This window comes from Salvelinus sp. IW2-2015, unplaced genomic scaffold, assembly GCF_002910315.2.
Source record: "Salvelinus sp. IW2-2015 unplaced genomic scaffold, ASM291031v2 Un_scaffold7252, whole genome shotgun sequence".
Lineage (NCBI taxonomy): Eukaryota > Metazoa > Chordata > Actinopteri > Salmoniformes > Salmonidae > Salvelinus > Salvelinus sp. IW2-2015.
Window position 1 is genome coordinate 1,438 of NW_019948512.1, and position 8,878 is coordinate 10,315.

The 8,878-nt window shown below is 43.3% G+C and overlaps 1 long non-coding RNA gene across 1 annotated transcript; it reads right to left on the minus strand.

The window, feature by feature from the left end:
• Positions 1-3,329: 3,329 nt before the first annotated feature.
• On the minus strand, positions 3,330-4,246 carry LOC112079218 (uncharacterized). Its single transcript, XR_002895887.2, has 2 exons — positions 4,172-4,246; positions 3,330-3,574 (listed from the first exon to the last, which is right to left on the minus strand). It is a non-coding gene; the product is annotated as an uncharacterized lncRNA (long non-coding RNA).
• Positions 4,247-8,878: the final 4,632 nt, after the last annotated feature.

The following is an 8,878-nucleotide window of genomic DNA, read 5'->3' on the forward strand; positions in this document are numbered from 1 at the left end:
CACTAGTAATATAGGCCATTCCAGTCATATCACTAGTAATATAGTCCTATTCCAGTCCACATCACTAGTAATATAGTCCTATTACATTCCATATCACTAGTAATATAGTCCTATTCCAGTCCACACCACAAGTAATATAGTCCTATTCCAGTCCACATCACTAGTAATATAGTCCTATTCCAGTCCATATCACTAGTAATAAAGTCCTATTCCAGTCCACATCACTCGTAATATATCCTATTCCAGTCCACATCATCTAGTATATAATCCTGTTCAGTCATATCACTTAATATATCCTATCCATCCATATCACTAGTAATATTAGTCCTATTCCAGTCCCATATCACTAGTAATATAGTCCTATTCCAGTCCACATCACTAGTAATATAGTCCTAATCCAGTTCATATTCACTAGTAATATAGTCCTATTCCAGTCCATATCACTAGTAATATAGTCTATTCCAACTCTGTTACGTTACCCCCTGTATATAGCCTCCACATTGACTCTGACCAGTACCCCCTGTATAAGCCTCCACATTGACCTGTACCAGTACCCCCTGTATATAGCCTCCACATTGACTCTGTACCGGTACCCCCTGTATATAGCCTCCACATTGACTCGTACCGGACCCTGTATTATAGCCTCCACATTGACTCTTTACCGCTCCCCCGTATATAGCCTCCACATTGACTCTGTACGTACCCCTGTATATAGTCTCCACATTGACTTCTGTACCGTACCCCCTGTATATAGCTCCACATTGACTCTGTACCAGTACCCCCTGTATATAGCCTCCACATTGACTCTGTACCAGTACCCCCTGTATATAGCCTCCACATTGACTCTTACTACCCCGTATTAGCCCACATTGACTCTACCAGTACCCCTGTATATAAGCCGTCCACATTGACTCTGTACAGTACCCTGATATATAGTCTCCACATTGACTCTGTACCGTAATACCCTGTATATAGCCTCCACATGACTCTGTACCGGTACCCCCTGTATAATAGTCCTCCACATTGACTCTGTACCGGTACCCCCTGTATATAGTCTCCCCACATTGACTCTGTACCGTAATACCCTTATATAGCCTCCACATTGACTCTGTACCGGTACCCCTGTCTATAGCCTCCACATTGACTCTGTACCGGTACCCCCTGTATATAGCCTCCACATTGACTCTGTACGGTACCCCCTGTATATAGCCTCCACATTGACTCAGTACCGGTACCCCCTGTATATACCTCCACATTGACTCTGTTACCGGTACCCCTGTATAAACCTCCACATTGACTCTGTACCAGTACAACCCTGTATTTGCCCCATTATTGTTATTTACTGCGCTCTTTAATTATTCGTTTTTCTTATCCTTACTTTTTCTGATATTGAGTTTTAAGCATTTCACTGTAATTCTACACCTGTTGTATTCTGTGCATGTGAAAATAAAATTTAATTTGAATGTAGGAACAGCCTGTAGGACCAGCCCTGTAGGACCAGCCCTGTAGACCAGCCCTGTAGGACCAAGCCCTGTAAGACCAGCCCTGTAGGAACAGCCCTGTAGGACCAGCCCTGTAGGACCAGCCCTGTAGGACCAGCCCTGTAGGACAGCCCTGTAGAACAGCCCTGTAGGACCAAGCCCTGTAGGAACAGCCCTGAGACCGCCGCGTAGACACTAGGACACCCGTGAGCCCTGTAGGAACAGCCCTGTAGGACCAGCCCTGTAGGAACAGAGCCGTAGGACAGCCCTGTAGGACCAGCCCTTGTAGAAACAGCCCTGTAGGACCAGCCCTGTAGACCAGCCCTGTAGAAACAGCCCTGTAGGACCACCCTGTAGGACAGCCCTGTAGGAACAGCCCTGTAGAACAGCCCTGTAGGAACAGCCCTGTAGGACCAGCTCTATAGGAACAGCCCTATAGGACCAGCCCTGTAGGAACAGCCCTGTAGGACCAGCCCTGTAGAAAACAGCCCTGTAGGACCAGCCCGTAGGACCAGCACTGTAGAACAGCCCTGTAGGACAGCCTTGTAGGACCAGCCCTGTAGGACCAGCCCTGTAGGACCAGCCCTGTAGGAACAGCCCTGTAGGACCAGCCTGTTAGGACCAGCCCTGTAGACCAGCCCTGTAGGACCAGCCCTGTAGGAACAGCCCTGTAGGACCAGCCCTGTAGGACCAGCCCTGTAGGACCAGCCCCTGTAGGAACAGCCCTGTAGGACCAGCCCTGTAGACCAGCCCTGTAGAAACAGCCCTGTAGAAACAGCCCTGTAGGACCAGCCCTGTAGGACCAGCCCTGTAGGACCAGCACTGTAGGACCAGCCCTGTAGGACCAGCCCTGTAGAAACAGCCCTGTAGGACCAGCCCTGTAGGACCAGCCACTGTAGGAACAGCCCTGTAGGACCAGCCCTATAGGACCAGCCCTGTAGGAACAGCCCTGTTAGGAACAGCCCTGTAGGACCAAGCCCTGTAGGAACAGCCTTGTAGGACACCAGCCCTATAGGACCAGCCCTGTAGGACCAGCCCTGTAGGACCAGCCCTGTAGGACCAGCCCTGTAGAAACAGCCCTGTAGGACCAGCCCTGTAGGAACAGCCCTGTGGACCAGCCCTGTAGGACCAGCCCTGTAGGAACAGACCCTGTAGGAACAGCACTGTAGGAACCAGCACTGTAGGAACAGCCCTGTAGACCAGCCCTGTAGGCACCGTGGAACAGCCCTGTAGGACCAGCCCTGTAGAAACAGCCCTGTAGGACCAAGCCCTGTAGGAAAACAGCCCTGATAGGACCAGCCCTTTAGGACCAGCCGTGTAGAAACAGCCCTTATGACCAGCCCTGTAGGACCAGCCCTGTAGGACCAGCCCTGTAGGACCAGCCCTGTAGGAACAGCCCTGTAGGACCAGCCCTGTAGGACCAGCCCTGTAGGACCAGCCCTATAGGACCAGCTGTGTAGGAACAGCCCTATAACACCAGCCCTGTAGGACCAGCCTTGGTTGTTCCCCTGCTTGGGGACTGCAGATGGAAATAGCTGCTAGCTAAATCTGGTAGGCTACAAACCATAATTTCTCAAGTGGAATTGAGACTTGTGTTTTTGTTGTACATTGTCCCTGTTCAAATAAACTTAAATTAATAATCTAACCAACTCTCAGCAGGTGTGCTAAAACGGCACCTGCCAGGAGTGTATTAATTAGAACACACCGTAGAAAAACGTCTTGCAACGAAAACGACAGTTTCTCACTGGACAAATTCATGTAAATCTCTTCCCGTTTCCTTCCTAGTGAATACACCCCAGTTGTGTCACACCTCGAGCTTTTTATATTTATTATGTATTATTAACAACAGCCCGTAGTTGCATTTGAATTGGACACATATCATCAACATTTGCTTTAGAGATGATGAATAAACCAATAAAATAAAGATAAGACTAATGACAGAGTAATTTACCTGTCTTCGTTCATATTTACTTCACTCTCCTCATAGCCGTCAGGAGATTTCCATCCGCTCCTTCTCAGAAATGACGTTGATGAAAGTCCAAGGCAGTTTATTGTTGCTCAGCATATTTCACAGAAAGACATAGATTGTTGACCTATTGTGGAAAAACAGCGATTTAAATAAAATAATATAAAATAGCAGGAATCCTACGATGTTGCTGACGTTCGGATGTGGCCTCCTAAATGTAATTCAGTGGGACAAAAAACAAAAACAAAGAATCMATAGGATACATGACTAAAGGATACCAAAGATCAAACATGACATTATTTCACATACCAAAGGGAAGTTAATAATTAACATTGTATGAAATCTATCGTTTATAGCTGTTTATTTCTAAAACCATGCGCTGGCATCCCATCCGCAGATTAGATAGTAGACTAAACTCGGCTACAGTGGTTTACCGAAATGTAGACTACTTAAATACCTACTGCTTTTGTGAGTTACAAGCTATATTCAGTGTCATAACTTTAYTAATATGATAYRCTWTACACAACTTTACKTAACTATCTTGATTCAATATAGTCCGCAGCCRACGGCCTCGCCCAGACTTTTGTTTCCAACGTTACGWCGTCCTTAAKACACGTCCATAGAAGTAAASCTGTTCATGTAAAATGCTCATGTAAAACAATTGGTCTCTAAACCTGTGATAAACCACYATATTTGCTATCTTAAATTAAAARAAAAATGTTACCTTCATGGCGCAGTTGTTTCAAAATGGCAGCAACATATGTACTTTTTACTTTCACTTTTAAATTATTAGGTGACGCAAAGCTGTATATTAACCCCTGGGTTGTTGATGCTATGTATTGGCCATTGAGCGGATTTGAAGCCTCCAGTCGGCCATATTGTCACTCCACAGTAGGAACAGTCCTTCATATGAATGAATAGAATTCTACAGTATTTCAATTAAATGTTTCAAGGACAAAATTGCATGTATTTAAGTATTTGTGTTGTTGTAATGGGGACAGTATCATTTGTAATCTCAAAAAATTATACTTTAAGGAAAATATTTTGGTATATTTTTTATTTATTTGTATGTTCAGCTCACATATAATATAATATGTATGCATTACGATGTCTTTAATATAATAAACGTGGCAAAAACGAATGTAGACATTAAGAAATGCATTTCAATAGCTTCCAAATATATTTTTTACTCCGGTGAGGGAGCCCCAAGATGGATGCGTGTGGCGTCAATACAGGTCCCTCAAAAATCATCTAGTGTATATATACACTGTTGGGTAACTCCCCAGTGTGTTTGTGGAAATATTGAAGTTTTTCACCGCCTAAAAGGGTCACGGCTGGCAGCGGGGTGGAGCGTTGCAAGTTTAAGGCCGTGTTTAGCCAATGTTCTCTCTCTTATGTCTGGTCTTCACAAGAGAAGGTTGTTCACGGTTGGTTTGTAGGGTATCTTTCATTTATTTGGCGTGGGCTACGGCCAAACAGTAGCCTGTGTGGAGTTGGGTTAATAAAGCGTGAACTCAGGCCTTTGTCTGGACAATTGTTCCTTTATGATCTAACGTAAACTCACGTAAACTCGTACATCGCCTTGGTCCGTACAATTGCCCTTATTTTAGCGCCCCAAAAACGTAATACTTCCAGATCAACTGTAATGTCAATACCATTGTAAAGCACAATTTCTCCCCTTTCCAACAAAATAAATGACATGACCTAAACGCTGCCCGTTTCTGCATAATACAAGTAGGCAATGAGCCCCGTCGGGTCTTTTTAAAAATGGCGGGTGGGGAAGCGAAACTAATGCGTGATGGTGAGAAGCAGAGATGTTGTGTGGGAAAAGTGCTTTTTTTCACTCGATCTGTCCAACTTATCAACTTATCGCCTCTAAAATGTAAATAAAACACTATAAAGAGTTTATATAATGTGTCATTACATACCTATTTGAAGGTTTGTGTCGAATTTGAATCAGGTTTTTAGGGCGGTGCTAAAGTGATCTTAGAAGTAAACAGCGGCTTTGAGAATGATGATTGCATGCAATGATGACGCAAAAAATTACTAGGTATCCCCTCCTTACCCCTGTCACTGTCCATTTCTCGTTTCTAAACAATGAGAGAAGTGCTACACCTGTTGGAGAGAGATTGTAAGACAGAAATAGTTGCTTTATGCGTGCTGTACGTTACAACATGACACGTCCCGATGTAACGGAGGGTCCGTTTTTTAAAACTTTTCTCCAATACTATAGAGCCATTAACATGTCGATCAACGCTTGAGTGGGAACCTAGTTCACACCCCCGATTTTGAAGTCAACACTGTCGCTACAGTCCCATTAGTTTTCTTTGTAGCCTCGTTTGAATGTTGCGGTTGTGCACATTTGTACGAAATGGGGTGAGTTTACGTTAGTCAGTTCATTACAATAGTAAAACGCTCTAGTGACAACACAGTTTGCTGCCCTGTTTCCAATCGTCCACATGGCGGAGAACCTATTCAAGTATGTCAATACATTTCTAAAATGTAAAAAAAAAACGATGTATTATTAGCTAACTAGCTACAGTGCAGGCTAACTGAAATGAGCTAGCTAGTTACCTATCTGGCCAACTTTACATACTGTATAGATGGCTAGCTAAGTGAATTAGATATCACCAGCTACCTAACTTCATATTTTGCTAGCTATCTTGATGTATTTATCCTTGTAAAAAAAAAAAACTATAAATGCATTTGTAGGTAGCTAGCTAACAGCCACGGAGGAGGGTGAAAGGATAGCAGCCCCAACTGAGGATCGGGCTGGTACTGTTGTGTAGTTCCAGTCCCTAGAAGTGAGAACCGAGATAATAGCAACATAATATTAAGTGCGGTCTAATTTGAGTATAATGAAGTCTGTTTCTTGTGAGGTTTTCTGTCCTCGGTTATAGAGAGCTGTGAAATCCCGTCTACAGAGGAAGAGGTCCCAAATGAAGAGCAGTGGCTCTCAGTCCTGGTCCTGGGGACTCAAAGGGGTTTTTGCACTGCACAGCTGACACAAATGATCAACTCATCAAGCTTCAAGTGGTATTTATGTATTCATTTGTGATGCTGTCCTTGATATGGGCGGCAGGGAGGCCTAGTGGTTAGAGCTTTGGACTAGTATCCGAAAGGTTGCAAGATTGAATCCCTGAACTGACAAAGTAAAATATCTGTCGTTCTGCACCTGAACAAGGCAGTTAAGCCACTGTTCCTAGGCCGTCATTGAAAATAAGAATTTTGTTCTTAACTAGTAAAATAAAAATATGATCCTGCTCTTTACACATGCATCTATCAATCCAATGTTATCATGATTTGTTATAAGGGATATTATACTTTAGTAATCCACAATGACCTGGTGATATAATGTCAATATTAGACTTAAATTCCATATTCCTACGGATACCTTGTAACTGAAGATTCCTTCAAAACGATTGCCTGCAGTTAACATGTAGGGCACTGCAAGGTTGGGTGACCAGGGTCATCTGGGACTGCCTCCTGGAGGAATTCAGGTATGTGAAGGCTACCTGTGTCCTGCATAACGTCATGAGGATGGACATGAGGACCAGAAGGGGGATCTGTGTGCGGGATTTCTTCACCACATACTTTTTTGAGGGTGCTGTTCCCTGGCAACACCATAGACTACACTATGCACAACCAAAGGCTCTTTATAGAGCCATTCACATTGCAATAAGAGTATTCTTCCATTTACTTACCTATGTCAACTGCAGTTATATCAGTTTTATCTCTTCATTCAAAGACTCAATCATGGATACTCATTCTGACAGTTGTGGCTGCTTTGCGTGATGTATTGTTGTCTCTACCTTCTTGACCTTTGTGCTGTTGTCTGTTGTCTTTTGTCTGTTGTCTGGGCCCAATAATGTTTACCCTGTGCTGCTGCCATATTGTTACTACCATGTTGTCATGTTGAGTTGCTACCATGCCATGTTGTCATGTTGAGTTGCTACCATGCTGTGTTGTCATGTGTTGCTGCCATGTTGTCATGTTGAGTTTCTACCATGCTGTGTTGTCATGTGTTGCTGCCATTGTTGTCAGGTTGAGTTTTCGTAAACATGCTGTGTTGTCATGTGTTGCTGCCATGTTGTCATGTTGAGTTTCTACCATGCTGTGTTGTCATGTGTTGCTGCCATGTTGTCATGTTGAGTTTCTACCATGCTGTGTTGTCATGTGTTGGCTGCCATGTTGTTCATGTTGGTTTATTTACCCATGCTGTGTTGTCATGTGTTGCTGCCATGTTGTCATGTTGAGTTTCTACCATGCTGTGTTGTCATGTGTTGCTGCCATGGTGTCATGTTGAGTTCTACCATGCTGTGTTTCAGTGTGTTGCTGCCATGTGTTCCATGTTGAGTTTCTACCATGCTGTGTTGTCATGTGTTGCTGCCATGTTGTCATGTTGAGTTTCTACCATGCTGTGTTGTCATGTGTTGCTGCCACGTTGTCTTAGGTCTCTCTATGTAGTGTTGTTGTCTCTCTTGTCATGATGTGTGTTTTGTCCTATTTTTATTTAATTTATTTTAATCCCGCCCCCGCAGGAGGCCTTTTGCCTTTTGATAGGCCATCATTGTGAATAAGAATTTGTTAACTGACTTGGCAAATAAAAATAAAATATAAAATGCCCAGTTTCTCTCCGTTTTGATATCTACTTCTCAGGTGAGGGTGCTGTTTAGGTAAGGGTGTGATGTCTGTACAAAAACAAAACAGGCTATTTTAAATCACCCATATTGAAAAAAAAAAAAACAATTAGACACCCTATAACCCACACCTACACACTCATGTATCTATCTGATTGATGGATTGTGTTGTGCAGTAAACAGGCTCAGGTGTATAACTGTGGCTCCTTACACCTTCAAAGAATAGGCAAGAGGGCCAAACATGGAGAATAGTAAGACACTTCATTATTTCTATAACTACACTATATTGTTTGTCCTTGTGTGTCCGTTCATGTTTTTCAGCATAAAGTACTCAGCAGCCACTTAGTGTGGACACCAGGTGAGGCCACACACAGATTCCTGTTGAACACTGTCGCTTTAACTACCTTAATTTCTAAATAACAGTCTCTCTCCTTCACTTCATCCCTCTCTTTCCTTCTCCCTAAATCCTCTAGGTTATATCAGCTGTGTCAGTGAACCCCTCCCGCATCTGAACTGGCTACATACAGGGCACAGCATGATCAGAGGTGAGAGGTCACTTGGTCAGGTCAACAGGAAGTATTATGAAAGAGATGCTTTACATTGAAATACAGATGTAGTAGTCCCAGAGTTAATGATCCCAGGTCAGTTTATATTATACAGGAAGTATTATTAAAGAGATGCTTTACATTGAAATAGAGATGTAGTAGTCCCATAGTTAATGATCCAAGGTCAGTTTATATTATACAGGAAGTATTATTAAAGAGATGCTTTACATTCAAATAGAGATGTAG